General features: G+C 39.8%; 1 protein-coding gene across 3 annotated transcripts in view; it reads right to left on the bottom strand.

Moving 5' to 3' along the window:
* Positions 1-21189, bottom strand: part of LOC107853073 (VPS35 endosomal protein-sorting factor-like) — a 95963-nt gene that overhangs the window by 49867 nt on the left and 24907 nt on the right. The window lies entirely within an intron of this gene.

Here is a 21189-nt window from a genome sequence, read left to right as displayed (position 1 = left end):
CAATTCCAAAGATTCATACTTCAAACATTTATCAAATCATGTAAAAGTCATTCTTTTCAGCATTTCAACAAGCATGTGGTGGTCATGAAACTTGTGACAAAACATGCAATCTTTTTAATAACATCTTTAACTTTAACCACCAAGTAAAACACCCTCTCTTCAGTTCAAACCACAATCAAGTCATAAACAAAATCAAGGCATTTATATCATGCTTCCAATAAAGCATTTCGAATAAATCATAACTTACGAAAACAAGAAGCTTGTAAACAAGAGAGGGATCTATAATAGTTCATGCTCTCAATTCATCATTCAAACTCATCAATGCATACATACATATATATATATATATATATATATAAACATGGTTATGAATCAAAGTTAGGGAAAAGGCCTCAAAACCAAATCAATTATACCATTAAAGAATTCATAAAGCAAAATCGTAACGTAAGTTCCAAAACCCCTTCAAGAATTCATGATTTCACAATGTTTAAATATTGTTGAAACAATTACCTTATGCCCACGTAGTTTTAGGAAAACCCCACGTACTTTAATTGCGAAGAATCACGAAGAAATTTCAAAAAGATTTGACCTTTAAGCTTGATTACCCAAACCCTAGTTGTTTTCTCCTCGTGGGTTCTTGAAAGATGAATTAGGGATCTTAGAGAGTTGAAACGCTATTTGTGACCTAATATCGTTTAAGGATATTTAGGGACGAAATTTGGGTGAGGGAATATGACTAAAATGCCCCTAGACCCTTTAGAAATTGAAATAACCCATAAAACCACTTTAGATTCGCATCAGGTTTCGTGTCGGGGCGCAGTCGACGCGACGCATCAAGATCGCGTAGGCTTACTGCCTCACACGAAAAATGCCATAACTTTTCGCTTGGTTATCAGATTTTGGCGAAATTGATATCGTTGGAAAGTTAATTCAATTATCTACAATTTGGTGGGTCTTGAGCTGCAAAATTCTATGTGCATCGAAAGTTATACACGTTCAAAGTAGACCCTTGAAGAATCAAATATCAAACTTTGGATGAATGAATGACTCTTAGCTCAACTTTGTTCCAAGTGATTTTTACGAACACTTTTCACCTCATAATCACTTCATACACTACGAGAAGAATCATGACACATGAATTTAAATATAAACCATGGAATTAGATCTTATGCACGCAGGAATGACGGTTCGCTTTCTAGCTCGAAAATGCGAGGAGTTACAGGAATAACTTCAACGTGTTATAAGATAACGCTTTAAAGACAATCCGAATCCACGAATAACAAGAGCTTAATTCAAAGCCCTTAAAATACAAGATCTAATCCAAGATCTTAAAAGAAAACACAAAGTTTCATTAATAGAAGAGTTAAACTAAAATTGCATAGCTAGAGGTCATTGTCTCTATTTATAGGCTTTAAAAGCCTTCGTACAACTCATTGGCAACTCATACACAACTCATTGACAACTCATAGTTGACAACTCATTTTCTTAATAGATAAGTATTCTAGAATTATGTAAAAGATAAACTTGACAACTAGTAGCAAAATTCAAATTGACTTTCTCTTTCTATAAGTAGCAAAATTGACTTTTGATACATGAAGGTTCTGGACTAGTTTTAGAATTTTAATGTTCCTCATCACACCCACCTTCGAATCATTCTTCAGACCCTCAAAGATCATGAATTATATGCAAAGTTTTCAAAATGTGAATTCTGGCTTAATGCTATTGCTTTCTTGGGGCATATTGTGTCTAGTGAGGGAATTAAGGTTGATCCCTAAAAGATTGTAGTGATAAAATGGCCCAGACTTACGACTCCAACCAACATCCGGAGCTTCTTGGGTTTGGCAGGGTATTATAAAAGGTTTGTAGAGAGCTTTTCCTCCATAGCTGCTCCACTTACCAAATTGACTCAGAAAACGGCGAAATTCTTATGGTATGACTCATGTGAGAGTAGTTTTGAGAAACCTAAAGATAAGTTGACTACTGCGCCAGTTTTGACTCTTCCTAAGGGTACAGAGGATTTTGTTGTGTACTGCGATGTGTCCCGGGTGGAACTCGGGTGTGTGCTTATGCAACATGGTAAAGTAATGGTTATGCATCTAGGCAGTTGAAGGTGCATGAAAAGAATTATCCCACCCATGACTTAGAGCTAGCGACTGTGGTGTTTGCACTTAAGATCTGGCGGCATTATCTTTATAGGGTACATGTTGATATTTTTACTAACCACAAAAGTTTACAATATGTTTTCTCGTAGAAAGAATTGAATCTCAGGCAAAGGCAGTGGTTGGAGTTGTTAAAAGATTATGATATGAGCCTGCACTATCATCTGGGCAAGGCCATGAGGTGGCCGACGCCCTTAGCAAGTTGTCAATGGGCAGTCTTTCCCATGTTGAGGAAGGAAAAAGAAAGATGGTGAAAGATATTCATCGACATGCAAATTTGAGAGTTCGACTTCTGGATTTGGAAGATGGAGGAGTAGTTGTTCATGAGATAGCTAAGTCCTCACTATGTGCTGAAGTTAAGGAGAAAGAAGCCAAAGATCCCATCTTGATGCAGATTAAGAGAGATGTTGGTCTACAGAAAAAGGTGATGGCATTTGAAATTGGAGGTGATCGGATTTTGAGATATCAAGGTAGGCTATGTGTGCCGAATGTAGATGGGTTGCGGGAAAGAATTCTTAATGAAGCTCAGAATTCGAAGTATGTTGTTCACCCAGGCTCTACAAAAATGTATCATGACCTTAAGGCTATTTATTGGTGGAATAATATGAAAAAAGATGTTGCTAACTTTGTTTCAAAGTGTTTGAACTGTCAACAAGTCAAGATAGAGCATTTGAGGCCAGGTGGTTCTTCCCAAGAGATAGAATTGCCTATGTGGTAGTGGGAGATGATCAACATGGACTTCATTACAGGGCTCCCGAAGTCCTGGAATCAATACGTTTCCATTTGCGTGATTGTAGACCGGATGACCAAGTTCGCTCATTTCCTGCCAGTACGAATGAATTATTCGGGAGATGACTATGCTAAGTTGTACATTCGAGAGATAGTTTGTTTACATGGTGCTCTTGTGTCCATTATATCTGACCGAGGCACGCAATTTTCTTCGCAGTTTTGGCGGTCCTTTCAAAGGGACTCAGGCACCCAAGTGAACCTCAATACTGCCTTCCACCCACAGACTAATTGGCAGGCTGAACGCACCATTCAGACCCTTGAGGATATGTTGAGGGCCTGCACGATTGACTTCAAGGGTAGTTGGGTGGATCATTTGCCGTTGATAGAATTCGCCTACAACAACAGCTACTATTCCAGTATACAGATGGCTCCTTTTAAAGCACTTTATGGGAGGAGATGTAGATCTCCAATTGGATGGTATGAAGTGCGTGAAACTCGGTTGTACGGGTTAGACCTTGTTCATCAGGCGATGGAGAAGGTAAAAGTCATTAGAGAGCGACTTAAGACTGCTCAGAGTCGCCAGAAATCTTATGCCAATGTTAGGAGAGATTTAGAGTTTGAGGTTGATGATTGGGTATTCCTAAAGGTCTCTCCTATGAAGGGAGTCATGCGATTTGGAGTCCTCGTTATATAAGACCATATCAGATTGTGAGAAGGATAGGTGGGGTTGCTTATGAGTTAGAGTTGCCCGCAAGTCTGGCTTCTGTTCATCCAGTATTCCATGTGTCCATGTTGAAAAAGTGCATTGGAGATCATTCCCTAGTGTTGCCTGTAGGGGAGATCAATGTGAGAGAATCCTTGTCATATGAAGAAGAACCATTTGCCAAATCGCCCAAGTTCAGAAGCTAAGAAGTAAGAAGATAGCTTCGGTGAAGGTGTTGTGGAAGAATCAAAAAGAGGAGGAACCTACTTGGGAGTCAGAAGATGGCATGCGAGCCAGATACCCAAACCTCTTTAAGACCGTGGATGATGACATAGAAGGTAAAATCATATAGCACTCTATCTATCTTATCCTTAGTATGCTTGAAATCATGCTTGTCTGCGTTCCGAGCCATCATTCGGGGAGGAATGATCCCAAGGGGGATAATGTAACACCCCGCACTTTCGAACTAGAAATTGAATTGCTATTCCTACGTGTGTAAATTCTAATAGAAATGATTTCCAAGTGATCTCATAAGTGTCATGATTGTTATCCTCGTGTTTGAAATGCTTTCGAGGTGAAAAGTATTCATAGGAATCACTTAGAGCAAAGTTGAGCTGAGAACCTTTGATTCGGCTAAATCCTTGTACTCAATTTTATAACGGTCTACTTTGAACGCATATAACTTTTGATACACGTAGAATTTTGCAGCTAAATACCCACCAAATTGTAGATAATTGAGTCAGCTTTCCAACGATACCAATTTCACCTAAATCCAATACCCGAGAGAAAAGTTATGATTATTTTCGTCAGAACCAATAGCTGCGTGCGATAAGCATGCGACGCACGCTCCATTTCACCCTTGTGGGGGCGTGCGATAGAGCATGCGACACACGCTCCATTTTGGCGCTCCAGAGAATGCGACGCACGCTCCATTTCACTCCTTATTTTCCAGCTTCTGAATCCATGTAATTGGGGGGCAATTATAGGACATTTATCTCACCCAAAATCCGTCCAAAACACAAGATTTGAGCCCCTAAAGAGCATTGTACATCATTATTCTCTTCTTTTCACTTCAAGAAAACCCTAGAGCCCCAAAGATCAAGAATCAGGCTCTTAAGTCAAGATTCCAAGAAACTAATCAAGATTTAGGGTTTTTCCTTCAAACTAAGTAATCTAAGGTATGTGGGACTACTCTAAAAACCATGGGCGTAAGTTTAATTGTTTTATCAAGATTAAAAATCCCCAATTATGTTTTACAATGAAGTGTTCAGTATTGTTTTCGAAAAGTATGTATCATGGGATTGTTTTGATGAAAATAAATATTGTCTTGAACTACTTATCATGGAAATTGAACTATAACCATATATGATTTCATTGTATTATAAAGTGTGAATGAGAGCATGAATGATTAAATGCCCTCTCCTATGATGTTATTTTTTATTTCAAATGCGGTGGCTTGTGTAAATGTATGAATTCCTTGAAAGGAAACTAAATGATGAATGCTTTACTGATGATTATGAACAATTTGGTTTACTACTAAATGTCTACTTGGTCAAATTAACACTTTTCATGAGCTTTAAGTAAAAGGGGACGACCCGGTTCATACCTACTCCGTAGGTGTCGGGGAGGGGGGGACCACTCCGGGCCTGACCTACGCGCCCTCACCCCAGCTTCGCTGGAGGGGCGTTTCGAACCCCCGACCCTGGCACACCACGGTAAGCAAGCTTACCGCTGAGCCAAGGCCATCCTTCTTTCATGAGCTTTAAGTAATTACAAAAAAATGAGGTGACCACCTACTGAGTTTACAATTGGGAGGAGAATGTTTGATGAAAATTTGAATGAAAGGTCTATTGCACAACTCTGTCTCATTCGATGTTTAAAAGCGAGGGGTGATCATTAATCTGATAATAAGTGAAAAGGACTGCAGATATGATGTGATGTGATTTGATTGACTTGCAAGTCAGGGTATGACGATACCCAACGATTTCATGCCCCTAACAAGATAGTGTTCAATGTTTTGAAAGTATGAACATGATTTCTTTAAAGAACTAAAAGTTGGGCTTAAGAGAGCTAGTAGGTTACCCGAAGAAGGCGTTTGAGTGCAAGGGCCCATCGTTGGAAACCATAGTTGCTGATGCGGGACTTATGATATATGATCCTACATGAAAGGATATTTTTAGGACATCTCACGTGGGGGGATTTCCTGCGATGTGCGCACATGAGGGTATCACCACTCTAATCCTGGCGGCTACTTGGATTGGAGGCTTGGCAGTCGAGTCAAGGGCGGGTTCCACATAGCCCGTGGAATTCTAGATTTGTAGGGTGTACCGACTAGCTCGGAAGAATAACAAAGAGTGAGTCAAGGTTGTCAAGAATTGATTTGAAATTTACCAAATATGCCCATGTATTTTTTTTACTTACATAACGTTCACTTTTATTGTGAAATGCTCTCACCTATTTTGTATAAAAGCATGCTATTTTTGAGTTGTTTCACATACCAGTACATATGTATTGACCCCCTATATTTCAGGATCTGAGGCACTATCCCGGGGTCCCGTTCAGCAATAGACTTGTGTTTCAGAAGTTACAGTTGGTGAGTCTTCTTTATTCCGGAAGGCCTAGTCATTTGACTTTGTTATTTCTTTTGTTTTATGGTCTGACTGGGGCCTTGTCCCAGTTCTAGACAAGATGTTGGCTTGATGTATTAAAGATTTCGAAGACTGATGTTAGATGCTGTTAGAGATTTATGGAATTCATTCCAAACTTGTTCAACTGAAATTATAATATTGACCATGATTCCATATTGATGTGTACTTCCACGTTTTTCCTTTATAGTATATGAATGTGTGCATGATTGCCAGATAGTGAAGGGCACTCGGGCCTTCATGGTTCGAGATGCTCGTCGCGGCCAGGGCCTCGCTCGGGTCGTGACATCTTTATCGCTACTTTATGTCTGCCGATGTCACCTTTTTTTAATCTCGACCTTACTATACATCTTCTGATCATCCTGATATCTCTTAGGTTTTACCCGTATCTCCAGTCTTACCCGCACCATCCTTGGTCTTACCCGTATCTCCAGACTTACCCGAACCAACCTTTAAGGAATCAACGGTTACTTTTACATCTCCAGCTACAGTGCCACCACTTCTGATTTATCATCGTCGTCCGCATCCACCGTTAGTCCTAGATGATTCATGCCACGCGTCGGACGCTGCTCCTACTGCAGCCTTGCCTTCTCCTGGCCAATCAGTTGCACTTCAAAAAGGTATGTGTTCCACTCATAATGCTAACCCATATTATACTTTCTTTAGTTATCATCGTTTATCATCACCCGATTATGTTTTTATATCATCTTTGTCCTGTATTTCCATCCCTAATACTATAGGTGAAGCACTTTTTCATTCAGGATAGAAGCAGGCTATGATAGATGAGATGTCTGCTTTACATGCGAGTGGTACTTGGGAGCTTGTTTCCCTTCTTGCAGGTAAATCTACTGTTGGTTGCCGTTGGGTTTATGCAATCAAAGTTGGTCTGATCCAGACGGTCAGGTTGATCGGCTTAAGGCTCGCCTTGTTGCCAAAGGATACACACAAATATTTAGGCTTGATTATAGTGACACTTTCTCTCCCGTAGCTAAAATAGCATGTGTCCGTCTTTTCCTATCCATTATTGCCGTTCATTATTGGCCTCTTTATCAATTGGATATTAAGAATGTTTTTCTGCATGGTGATCTTGATCTTGAGGAAGAAGCCTATATGGAGCAACCACTTGGTTTTGTTGCACAGGGGGAATCTAGTAGCCTTGTATGTCGATTGCGCAGGTCACTCTCTGGTCTGAAACAGTCCCCTCAAGCTTGGTTTGGAAAGTTTAGCATAGCAATTCAGCAGTTTGGCATGATTCGTAATGGAGCTGATCACTCAGTGTTTTATCGACATTCTCAACCAAATCTGTGTATTTATTTGGTGGTTTTGTTGATGATATCGTTATCACCAGCAATGATGAAGACGGTATCACTAAATTGAAGCAACATCTCTTCCAGCATTTTCAGACTAAAGACCTCGGCAAATTGAAACATTTTCTAGGTACTGAAGTTGCTCAGTCTAGATCAGGTATTGTTATTTCTCAACGCAAGTATGCCTTAGACATTCTTGAGGAGACAGGAATGATGAGATGTAGACCCCTTGACACTCCTATGAATCCAAATGCTAAACATCTGCCAAGACAGGGGGAGCCACTCAGTGATCCTGAAAGGTATAGGCAATTGGTTGGAAAGTTGAATTATCTCACCGTGACTAGACCTGACATATCCTTTCCTGTGAGTGTTGTTAGTCAGTTTATGACTTCCCCCTGTGATAGTCATAGGGATGCAGTTGTTCGTATTTTGTGATATATAAAGTCGGCTCCAGGTAAAGGACTACTCTTTGAGGATCGAGGTCACGAGCATATCATTGGATACACAGATGTTGATTGGGTAGGATCACCCTCTGATAGACGTTCTACCTCCAGATATTATGTTTTAGTAGGAGGTAATTTGGTGTCTTAGAAAAGTAAGAAATATAGTGTTGTTGCTCGATCTAGTGCGGAAGTAGAATATCGAGCCATGGCTGTAGCAACCTGTGAGCTAGTTTAGATCAAACAGTTGCTGAGAGAACTAAAATTTGGAGAAACCGATAAGATGGAACTTGTGTGTGACAATCAAGCAGCCCTTCATATCGCATCAAATCCAGTGTTTCATTAGATGACTAAACGCATAGAGATTGATTGTCACTTTGTCAGAGAAAAGATGCTCTCAGGAGATATTGTTAAAAAAATTGTGAAGTCGAGTGATCAATTTGCAGATATCTTCACCAAGTCCCTCACTGGTTCTCATATTAATTACATTTATAACAAGCTAGGTACATATGATTTGTATGCACCAGCTTGAGGAGGAGTGTTAGAATATGAGTAGAAATAGGAATAGTATATAAAAACCCTACTTGGAAAAGGTTGGTACTATATTGTCTATAAATAGGGTTTCGATGTAATTATGTAAACATACTTCAATAATATTTTTCTTCATTATTTCTCACAAAGAACAATAAGAGGGTCAATAACCCAAAAATCCATGTCATCACCCGAGCATCTTTAATCTTCCATTCACCGAGCTTTGTAGTATTGGTAGGTGTAGGATCACTTCCATCTATGTGTCCCCATAATTCTTTTCTGGTGACTAGTTGAAATTGAAATTTTCCAGTGAAATGAACTTGGAAGGACTCAAACTGATGCGACACCATGTTCTTGACTAGCTAAGGGAGACAGAAACACAATGATACCAGAATGACCAAGACTAAATTCCTAAGATGCTTAGGACTGACTGTTAACAGTAAGTAGTAAGTAGTTAGCAGAATCAAGACTTCCAAAAAAAAAAATCTGAAAAGGAAACACAGATGAAAGACACTAAAAATCAAAGCTGAAAAGAAGAGCCTGATACTATGTCAATTTTGTTGAATGATCTCTTAAGTTAAGAGTTTTGTCATTAAATAGAAAGACTTCTCCTTGTACATCCCTAAAGATCTGTCATGATGTAGTTTTGTTTGATGAGACACGTGGGGTGTGAATGATAAATTGGAGGTTTGAAGACAAACCCTTGAGTCTAAAGGGTTCAGGTTGAGTAGGAGCAAGACAGAGCATATGGAGTGCAAGTTTAATGACTTGAGGCAGGAGAACTAGGTGGTAGTAAGGTTGGAATCCCAGGTTGTTTGTAAAAGGGATAGTTTTAAGTATCTCGGGTCCATGATTCAAGGGAATGGAGAGATTGATGAGGATGTCTCTCACCGTATTGGGGCAGGGTGGATGAAGTGAAGGCTCGCCTCGGGAGTGTTGTGTGATAGGAAGGTGTCGCTCAAGCTTAAAGGTAAATTTTACAGAGTGACAATCCGTCCAGCCATGCTGTATGGAGCGGAGTGTTGGCCAATCAAGAACTACCACATTCAAAAATTGAAGGTGGCGGAAATGCGGATATTGCGTTGGATGTGTGGGCTTACTAGGGGTGATAGGGTTAGGAATAAGATTATCCGGGAGAAGGTGGGAATGGCTTCGGTGGAGGACAAGATGCGGGAAGTTCGGTTGAGATGGTTCGGTCATGTGATGAGGAGGGGCACGGATGCCCCAGTTCATAGGTGTAAGATCCTAGCTTTAGATGGTTTCAGGCGGGGTGTAGGCCGAAGAAACACTGGAGAGAGGTGATTAGACGTGACATGGAGCAGTTACAGCTTAATGAGGACATGACCCTAGATAGGAAGGTATGGAGGACACGAACTAGGTTAGACGGCTAGTGCATGTGGGTGGGTTGTAGTCAGTAGTTAGGAGAGCGTTGGGGTAGCCAAGCCGGTAGTCTTTGGGCTAGGTCCATAGGTTGGAGCTGCTAGTAGGAGGGGATGGGGGTGGGGGTGCCTTTGGTTCGTTAGTGTAGGGGTATTACTTTGTGGGAGTGATTTTTGTTATTCCATCTTATTTCATGCTTTATTACAAATTTGTTTAGTATACTTTGTCGTGAGTCGGGGGTCTATTGGAAACAGCCTTTCTACTTCTCAGGAGGTAGTGGTATGGACTGCATACATTTATCCTCCCCAGACCCCACTATGTAGGAATAAACTAGGTTTGTTGTTGTTGTTGTTGTATCCCGTAATATCTGTCATTCCTAGTTGTTACAGCTCTAATAATATCTCTTTCATTCCTAGTTGTTACAGCTCTAATAATATCTCCTATGTTAAGTATTAAAAGTTATTTACACAAATACTTACAAAGATTACATATTTATAACTGAAATCTGTCCACTGAAATCTGTCCAGGGATCTGTCTATTATCCTAACACATAGATGAAATACAAAACCTGATCCATCTGATCCATTTTTCCTCAAACCCCATTTCCTGAGTATATTAAGGAGGAACCCCCAATTAACATGATTGTAGGCTTTCTCAATGTCCAATTTGCATAGGATGTCTGGTTTTTTAGAACCAATCTAGAGTCAACTGCTTCATTCGCAATTACCACAGAATCCATGATAAAGGCCATCTGTTGGCAGCCAACAAGTTTATACAACACCTTCTTAATTCTTTCCGTCAATACTTTAGACAAAAGTCAATACTTTAGAAAAAAGCTTATAGAAAATGCCTATTAAGCTTATCGGTCTAAAGTCCTTCAATTCTTTGGCTCATTTTTCTTTGGAATTAGGGCAATGTAAGTAGCATTGAAGCTTTTCTCGAACATCTCCTGCTCATAGAAATTATGAAATGCCTCCATGATATCCTTTTTTAGAATCTCCCAACATTTGATGAAGAAGCCCATTGTGAAACCGTCAAGGCCAAGGGATTTATCCATCACACACATTTTGAGACGACTGTATACTTCCTGTTCTTGGAATCTGACCAGTAGTTGTGCCTTTTCTTCCTCTGATATTGCGGTAAAATTTGTGAAATCTCCATCAGACCTCCATTTCTCTGTTTCGGAGTACAACCTTTTATAGAACTATATAATCTCTTCCTTAATTCTACCTGGTTCTCTAGTGCTCTCACCCTGTATCTCCAGATGATCTATGTGATTACTTCTCTTGTGTGCATTTGCAGAGTTGTTAAAGAACTTTGTGTTGTTATCTCCTTCTTTTAGCCATAAGGTCCTGGAACTTTTTCTCCAAGCCGTCTCCTCTTTTTTGAGCAATTCTTCGTACTCCATAAATGTTTCTGCTTTCATAGTTGCCTCTGCCTCTGTTAAAGCTCTATTGTTTATCAAAGAGTCTATCTTTGCCATTTAACCAAGCAAGTTGTCACTTTGAATAATTAGGTTTCCTTTCTCGGTTCTACCCCATTCTTTGAGCCTCTCTTTAAGTGCTTTTAGTTTACAGGCTAAGATATAATCTGGCCCTCCAGAGAAGGTAAAAGAGTTCCACCAAGAGCTGATCCTATCAACAAACCCTTCGGTGTTTAACCACCAATTCTCAAATTTAAAATAAGATTTATAATTCTCCCAAAGTCCACACAATAGTGCTACTGGGAAATGATCAGAAATCAGTCTCTGTACTGTGGTCTGCTTCACCTTGTTGAACTGCCCACTCCAATCAAAAGTGAATAATATCCTGTCAATTCTAGATGCAGCTGTATGAGTATCTCCTCTGAACCATGTAAATTGTCCTCCTTCCAGTGGCAATTCAATAAGCTCAAGATCTTCAATTGTATCAGAAAATTCTACCATGGCAAAGTTTCTTCTTATGTGATCCCTTCTCTCCGATGGAAACCTACATACATTGAAGTCTCCGCAAACTGCCCAAGGTCCCTCCATTAAATCTCTCACCCCTCCTAATTCATCCCAAACCTCCCTTCTTACCACTTTATTGGTCGGTGCATAGACTCCGAAAATATGACATTTGAAATTCTGGAGTAATGCTTCAAAACTGCAGGTCAAGGTGTAGGCCCATACTTGCAGTATCTCACCCTTCCATACTCTACAATCCCATAACATAATAATTCCGCCCCTTGTACCACTTGCCTCGAGGCAGGCATATCTCAACCATCTCCCTCCCCAAATTTGTTTTACTATGTCTAGAATAGCCCCCTGTAACTTTGTCTCCTGCAAACACAAAATATCAGCCTTCCATTGGTCTATACAACTCTTCACAACTTTATTTTCCCCACATCATTTATTCCCCTAACATTCCAAGATACTAGTTTGAGCTTCATATTTCAGACTGTATTCCCTTTCCCCTTATTCGTACTGTCACTGTTTTTGAATTTAACATCGAAGGTAATTAAATTCTTTAATTCATTGGCACCCCTGAACCATGTCTTTTTTATATCTGATGCAAGTTACATTCTTTTGGCTTGTCCGTAGGCGTCAATTTGCATGAGAAGCTCTGAGGCCTCCTTCTCATTCCCTTTCAAATCTATCCCAAACATCTTACCTGATTTGATTATGTTCCAACGAACCCACACAGATGTGACTTTCCATTTTAAGTGCGCGTTTTCTAGGTCTGTTGCTAAAGGAATTACTTCTTCAACATCCCACACCTCCACACCGTTACTCAAGGTGACAATCGAATTCTGCTGGGCTTCAAAACCTTTGTTCCCCTTTTCCTCCGCCTCTGCAATTAGGTTCACAATGTTCTCTGCTCCATTACAGGCTCCCTCCTCCCTTTCGGTAGTGATTTCCATGGTGTTTTCCTTTGCACGCGGTCTCCCCTGTTTCTCCTGTTGTAAGAGTCTCGTTTGAGTTTCTTAGAGATTCTTTTTTCACAACTCGTCTAAAGGTTGTTCATAGGCAGGTTGGGCTCTTAATTCATTAATTGTGATTTGTTCTGTTGGGCTATAGAAGCGGGCCGACCCAAATTTTTAAAAGAGGATTCAGAATTTTTGCTTACCACGTGCCCCTCATGTGATTGTCTGGATACTTTTTTTAACTTATCACAGCTAACGTGGGTTGACCACTCAACAGCTGCCAAAGCTGACACCTCAGATATAATTGCAAAGGGGGATTTTGACCTCTGGATAATCATCTCTTCCATCGGTCTTTCACTCTCATATCTCCGGATATTGGACTGTGTTAGTGTTTCCTTTTGCTCTGCCGTCGCCACCGGTTCTGTCTGAAATTCGATCGGTCTATCGCACAGAATCTTCTCAAATTTTTCCTCTCAACCAAAATAGGAACTTTGAAGATGTACCCTTCTTTGAGATAGATACCTCGTTGGGGATGTTTCGAACTTCACCCTGAACCTCGATACGAGCCAATTTGAGATGATTCTTCGGTTCTGTCTCTTCCTCTGTACTTTTCCAGCCTCCACACTTATTTTCGATCTCCTGGAAGATTTCTTTGAACCACAAGTGTAGTGGAAGTCCTATGGCTCTGATCCATGTCGAAGAAATCTTTTGTTGTGCCGGAGCACAACCAATCGGAGGACTCCACCACTCTAGCTTGACTTGGGCCCTATTTGGGAATTCAAATAGGAATATATGCCTTGCCATCTCATAAATGTTGACTCCGAATACTTTCTTCCAGGAAGATGATGCCCATGTCCTGACATCTGTCAAGATGGAGGGTTCACTCGATCTAAAAGAGCCCGTAATGCATCTGCCTAAAAGACCTCTCTCAACTGAGGTGTCTTCCTTAGTCTGAGGGTGCGCCATTTACTGCTCTCAACTACCATATTAAATGGGATTTCTTTGCTAATCAATCTTGGCGGATGTTTGACAGTCTGCAAATTTGTGCCATTAATGAATCTGTCAATCTTAAAAGCTATACCTTTCCCGCCTGCATTTATGGCTAGTTCAGGTATTATGACGACTTCTCTAGCTTCCCCTTTTAATGATATGATAGAATACTCATGTGCTTACCATGTTCATTGTACTTTCTAGTACCATAAATTCAGCTATTTGGTCTCTAGTTCTCCATCTTCTCACCAGTTTCTTTTGATCACTTGCTGCCTCTTTGAGAATACGGCAAATCCAGTCCATAACCTTCTTGCTCAGAGTTATCCTTCTCATCCTATTTCTGCTTCTTTCTACCCAATCGAACCAGTGGCTATTGCCTGAACTCCATCTGGTGATATCAAAGGATTTGAAGCCAGCAGTGAATTAGATTCTGTTCTCTGCCATGATGTTGCTATTTCGGGGGCTAAAATTGGTATATTGAAGCAATAATCACAGTGCGCAGTTATTGATTGGCTTTGAAAGAAAAGGGAAAACAATGTCTCCGATGGTGAAAGACCACCGGACAGAGAGACCTGAAGCCCGAAAAGGAGCTTCTAAAAAGTTGTCTTGGGAAGAGTGCCTGGGAGCATTTGACACGTGTTATAACACCCTTATAAGAGTGGTTATCCACTTAGCAAGTTTGTTTTATCCTACCTACTTTATCAAATCTATCTACAGTAGATTGTGAGGCGTGTCAACTTGGGAAGCACACTCGCACTGCCTTTCCATGTAGTGCTGAGAGCTGTGAATAGTATTTTTTCATTAGTTCATTCCAATATTTGGGATAGGATTTCGTTATTCTGTTAGTTTCATTGATGGATATTCAATATGTACTTCGAATTTCTTAATGAAAGATCATGCTAAATTGTTTTCAATATGCAAGAGTTTTCATGCTAAAATACAAAATCAATTTAGTAGTTCTATTCATACTTTTTATAGTGATAATGACTTAGAATACTTATTACTTATCCTCTTAGCTTCAGCAGTTTATGATTCACTAAAAGGCATCTTGTCTATACACCCTCAGCGGAATGGGGTAGTAGAGAGGAAGAATATGCACCTCCTTGATACTACTCGCACTCTTCTCATTCAATACCATGTTCCGTTGCATTTTGGAGCGATGCAGTTCTCATGTCTTGCTATTTAGTTAATCATATATCCTCATCTTCCATTCAGAATCAAATTCCTTATTAGTGTGAGAATATAAGAGAAAAATATTATTGAATTGTTGAAACAACATTATTACATTGAGGCCCTATTAATAGACACAACATTCCAATCCTTTTCTTAATAGGACACTACATTACAATCCCTTTCCAAATAGGATTCTATATATTATTCCTATTCCTACTCATATTCTAACACTCCCCCTCAAGCTGGAGCATAGAAGACATATGTACCAAGCTTGTTATGGATGTAATTAATCCGAGTATTAGTGAGGGACTTGGTAAAGATATCTGCAAGAAAAATGATAAGGACTGCTCTAGACATCTGCGAGACCTCAACTGAAACGGAACAAAATTGAAAAAGTGATCCGAAAAGTAGTAAACATCGTCAAAAAGTCAATGTGTCGCTGAAAAATTACCGAAAACTGGTACAAAATATATGAGTCATCTCGAAATCAAGACATGAGTAGATCTTGAACAAAATAGTCACCAAAGAACTGGCCGGAAATACTCACGCGTCGGATTATTAGATTTAATGGCTGAAAAGTGGTCACCATTTGAGAAAAAATTATATAGGTAGGGTCGAAATGATGACACGACCCTACTGAGAAAGAGAATTATATTGGTAGGTCGAAAAGATGGCACGATCCTACTGAGAAATAGAAATTATATGGGTAGGGTCAGAATGACGACACGACCCTACTGAAAAAGAGAAATTACATGGGTAGGGTCGGAATGAAGGCACGACCCTTCGGAATGACGGCACAACCCTGCTGAAAAAAAGAACTTACATGGATAGGGTCTAAATGATGGCACGACCCTAAACAAATCAGATCTGAGAAGTCACAATAAAGATGCATGGAACTATGCAAATCAGATCTAAGGAGTCACCGGAAAGACTTACGATGCTACTCAACTCAGATATGAGAAAATAGTCCGAAAAGATGCACGATAGTATGCTAATTAAATATTAGTCCGGAGAGATGCACGGTGCTACGCAAATCTGATATGAAAAAGTAGTCACTAGAAAGATGCATGGTGCTACACAAATTAGATATGAGAAAGTAGGGAAAGAAGTGTGATGGCTTAACTTTTGCTAACATATCATTGGCCGGACGGGCGACATATATGGGTTATAGCCATCCGCCGGCAGCGGAAGCTATTTGATTCTCTACCAAGATTGTAAAGGCTCTAATACCATCTGAGAATATAAGAGAAAAATACTATTGAATTGTTGTAACTACATTATTACATTGAGACCCTATTTATAGACACTACATTCCAATCCTTTTCCTAATAGGACACTACATTACAATCCCTTTCCAAGTAGGATTCTATATGTTATTCCTATTCTTACTTATATTCTAACAATTAGTATCGTCTCCTCAGTCACCTTTATACTCTTCCCCCCGTGTCTTTGGGAGCACGTGTTTTGTTCATAACTTAGCCCTAGAGAAAGATAAATTAGCCCTCATGCTCTTAAATGCGTCTTTCTTGATTATTGTGGGGTTCAAAAGGGGAACTATTGCTACTCACCCAATATTTGTTGGTACTTTATGGTAGTCAATGCCACAGTTTTTAGTCTCAACCTTACTTCACATATTCTGATCATCCTAATATCTCTTAGCATCATCAGGAGCATCAGGCCCAGATGAAACGCGCTTTGTGCCTGACCCTGCACCTACTGTGAGCTTGTCTCCTCCTGGTCAACCGATTGCACTTCAAGAGATATATAGTACACTCGTTATACTAACCCCCCATTATACCTTTCTAAAATTATCGTCTATAATCACCTCATTATACATTTGGATCATCTTTGTCCTCCGTTTCCATCCCTAAGTCTCCAGGTAAAGTACTTTATCATCCAGATTATGATTGACAAGATATCTGCTTTATATGCATGGTACTTGAAAGCTTGTTCCATTTCCTTAAGGTGAATCTATTGTTGGTTGTCGTTGAGTTTAAGCAGTCAAAGTTGATCTAAACGTCCAAGTTGATCGGTTTAAGGTTCGCCTTATTTCGAAGGGGTATACCTAGATATCTGGGCTTGATCATAATGATACTTTCTCTCCCACGACTAAAATAGCATATGTTCGTCTTTATCCATCCATGGATAATGCCCGTTATTGGCCTCTTTATTAGTTAGACGTTAAGAATGTTTTTCTCCATGATGACCTTGACGATAAAGTTTATGTGGAGCAACCACCTGGTTTTGTTGCCCATGCAAAGTTAAGTAACCTTGTATGTCGATTGAACTGGTCACTCTATAGTTTAAAACAGTCTCCTCGTGCTTGGTTTCGGAACTTCAGCACAAAATTAGGAGATCGATGACTCCTAATAAAGGGATCGATTCGTGTTTTATGCGCATTCTACTTTTAATTTGTGTATTTATTTGGTGGTTTATTTTGACGATATCGTTATCAACAACAATGATCAGAATGGAATCACTAATTTGAAGCAACATCTCTTTCAGTGCCTTCCAGACTTGGGATCTTGCAGAATAAAGTATTTTCTAGGTTCTGAGCTTGTTCACTCTTGATCAGACATTGTTATTTCACAATGGGAGTACGCTTTAGACATTCTTGATGTGATAGGAACGACATTCTTAACGACATTCTTAAGGGGATAGGAATGACAGGATGCAGACCCAGGACAAGAAGAGCCACTAAGTGATCATACAAGGTATACGCCAGTAGAATAATCACATGACTAAACTTGACATTTCATTTATTGTGAGTTTTGTAAGTCAGTCTATAGATTCTCCCTATGATAGTCACTAGGATGCAGTTATCTGTATTCTGCAACATATAATGTTAGCTCCAGGCAAAGGACTACTTTTCGAGAATTAAGGCTATTAGCGGATCGTTAGATATACAGAAAATAATTAGCCAAATCACCTTTTGATAAATGTTTTGGATATTGTGTTCAATAATGGGTAATTTGGTGTCCAAGAAAAGTAAGAAACAAAATGTGGTTGCTAGATCTAGTGCAGAAGCAGAATATCGAGCAATGGTTATAACAACTTGTAAGCTAGTTTGGATCAAACAGTTGCTCCGAGAATTAAAATTTCGAGAAATTAGTTAGATGGTACTTGTATGTGATAATCAAGCGGCCCATCAGTGCTCGAATCTTATCTCCGACGATCCACGCGCCGCCGGAACTTTCAGATCTACGCCTCAAGCGCTTCATGCGCCGGTGCGTGCGGGTACAAGGCTGTACCAATTGTTTTTTCTTGATTTCGACAAGTCTTTCAAGATTCCGATCACCGGAACCTAAATTCCGACGACTTTTCCGGCAGTTTCTTTTTTTAGTAGCCTCACTTATTCATTCTGAGGCAGCTCATATGATTATTTTCTGACTCCGAGCAACTTTCGAACATCAGATCTTATATCCGGGGACTTTCCTTTTTTTTCCCGAGCTAAATTCCAAAATATTTCTTTTTTATGATTAAATCTGAATCTTAATGAGGAGATCAAAAACTCAGATGTCAGAGCTTATGAAGAATCAACGAAAGGAAGGTCGATTTGGAAGATCTAGACCTAGATGTGTTATTGTAGAAGGCTTGGACATACTCGTAGCGTATGCTATTCTCGACCTAAGTGTAGTTATTATAAAAGGCTTGGACATGCTCATGGAATATGCTATTCTTTGCATGGTCAACCATAAAAAATTGTTCATATTGCTCAGTCTAACAACACAAGTGATCGTGTATATTTATCTGACAAGAAATATAATGAGTATCTTCAGTATCAAGCAAGTAAGCATATATTTCTACCAATAGCCTCAACTGCAAAATCTCCTACCTTTGGATCATGGGTTGTGGACTCAGGTGCTTCTGACCATATTTCTGGTGAAAAGTCACTTCTGTCTGATATTGTTTATTCACAATGGAATTCGAACAGAGCCAAAAGGAGTTGGACAAGCCAAACCCTTATCTTCTGTCACTCTAGACTCTGTTCTTTATGTCCCTAGTTGTCCTTTTAATCTTGCATCTGTTAGTCGTTTGACACGTGCCCTTAATTGTAGTATAACTTTTTTTCATGATTCTTTTCTAATGCAGGACCGCAAAACGGGACAAACAATTGGCATAGGACATGAATCACAGGGCCTTTACCATCTTACCTCTTCAAATTCCTTCACAGCATACTCCGTTACAGATCCTCCCAACCTTATTCACAAATGTTTGGGACATCCTAGTCTACCAAGCTACAAAAGATGGTGCCTAGTTTGCCTAGTCTATCCACATTAGATTGTGAGTCGTGTCAACTTGGGAAACACACCCGTGCTACTTTTTCACGTAGTATTGAGAGTCGCACAGAGTCTTATTTTCTCATTAGTTCATTCCGATATTTGGGATCCTAGTAGAGTCATATCACCCTTAGGATTTCGTTACTTTGTTACTTTCATCGATGATTTTTCAAGATGTACTTGGGCTTACTTAATGAAAGATCGTTTCGAGTTATTTTCTATATTCAAAAGTTTTGTGCTGAAATACAAAATCAATTTGGTGTTTCTATTCGTGCTTTTCGTAGTGATAATGCCTTGGAATACTTATCCTCCCAGTTTCAGGAGTTCATGACTCATCAAGGAATCATTCACCAAACATCATGTCCATACACCCCTCAACAGAACGGTATAGCAGAAAGGAAAAATAGGCATCTCATTGAGACTGCTCGCACTCTTCTCATTGAATCCCATGTTCCACTGCGTTTTTAGGGCGATGCGGTCCTCGCATCTTGCTATCTCATTAACAAAATGCCATTATCTTCGATCCAGAATAAGGTTCCCCATTCCATACTATATCCCCTCGGCTGAAGGCTCGCCTTGTTGCCAAAGGATATACACAGATATTTGAGCTTGATTATAGTAACACTCTCTCCCGTGGCTAAAATAGCATATGTCCGTCTTTTTCTCTCTATGGCTGTCGTTCGTCATTGGCCTCTTTATCAGTTGGACATTAAGAATGCTTTTCTGCATAGTGATCTTGTGGAAGAAGTTTATATGAAACAACCACCTGGTTTTGTTGCTCAGGGGAAGTCTAGTAGCCTTGTATGTTGATTGCGCAAGTCACTCTATAGTTTGAAACAATCTCCTCAAGCCTGGTTCGAAAAGTTTAGCACAGTTATTCCGGAGTTTGGCATGATTCGTAGTGGAGTTGATCATTCAGTGTTTTATCGCCATTCTGAACCAAATCTGTGTATTTATTTCGTGCTTTATGTTGACGATATTGTTATCACCGGCAATGATCAAGATGGTATCACTAACTTGAAGCAACATCTCTTTCAGCATTTCCAGACTAAAGACCTTGGCAGATTGAAATACTTTCTAGGTATTGAGGTTGCTCAATCCAACTCAGGTATTGTTATTTCTCAATGCAAGTATGCTTTAGACATTCTTGAGGAAACAGGAATGATGGGATGTCGACCCATTGACATTCTTATGGATCCAAATGCTAAACTTCTGCCAGGACAGGGGGAGCCACTCAGTGATCCTAAAAGGTATAGGTGGTTGGTTGGAAAGTTGAATTATCTCTCAATGACTAGACCTAACATCTCTTTTCCTGTGAGTATTGTAAGTCAGTTTTTGACTTCCCTTGTGATAGTCATTGCGATGCAGTTGTTCGGATTTTGCGATATATAAAGTCATCTCCAGGTAAAGGACTACTCTTCGAGGATCGAGGCCTTGAGCATATCATTGGATATACAGATGCTGATTGGGCAGGATCACCCTCTGATAGACGTTCTACATCCGGATATTGTGTTTTAGTAGGAGGTAATTTGGAGTCCTGGAAGAGTAAGAAACAGAGTGTGGTTGCTCAATATAGTGCCGAAGCATAATATCGAGCAATGGCTGCAGCAACTTGCGAGCTGGTTTGGATCAAGCAATTGCTGAGAGAATTAAAATTTGGAGAAACTGGTAAGATGGAACGTGTATGTGATAATCAGGCAGCCCTTCATATTGCATCTAATCCAGCGTTCCATGAAAGGACCAAGCACATAGAGATTGATTGTCACTTTGTCAGAGAAAAGATACTCTCGGGAGATATTGTTACAAAATTTGTGAAATCGAGTGATCAACTTGCAGATATCTTCACCAAGTCCCTCACCAGTCCTCGTATTAATTACATTTGTAACAAGCTTGGTACATATGACTTGAATGCACCAGCTTGAGGGGGAGTGTTAGAATATGAATAGGAATAGCATATTGAATTCTACTT

This window comes from Capsicum annuum, chromosome 3, assembly GCF_002878395.1.
Source record: "Capsicum annuum cultivar UCD-10X-F1 chromosome 3, UCD10Xv1.1, whole genome shotgun sequence".
NCBI lineage: Eukaryota > Viridiplantae > Streptophyta > Magnoliopsida > Solanales > Solanaceae > Capsicum > Capsicum annuum.
This window is presented reverse-complemented; position numbering and strand designations above follow the sequence as displayed.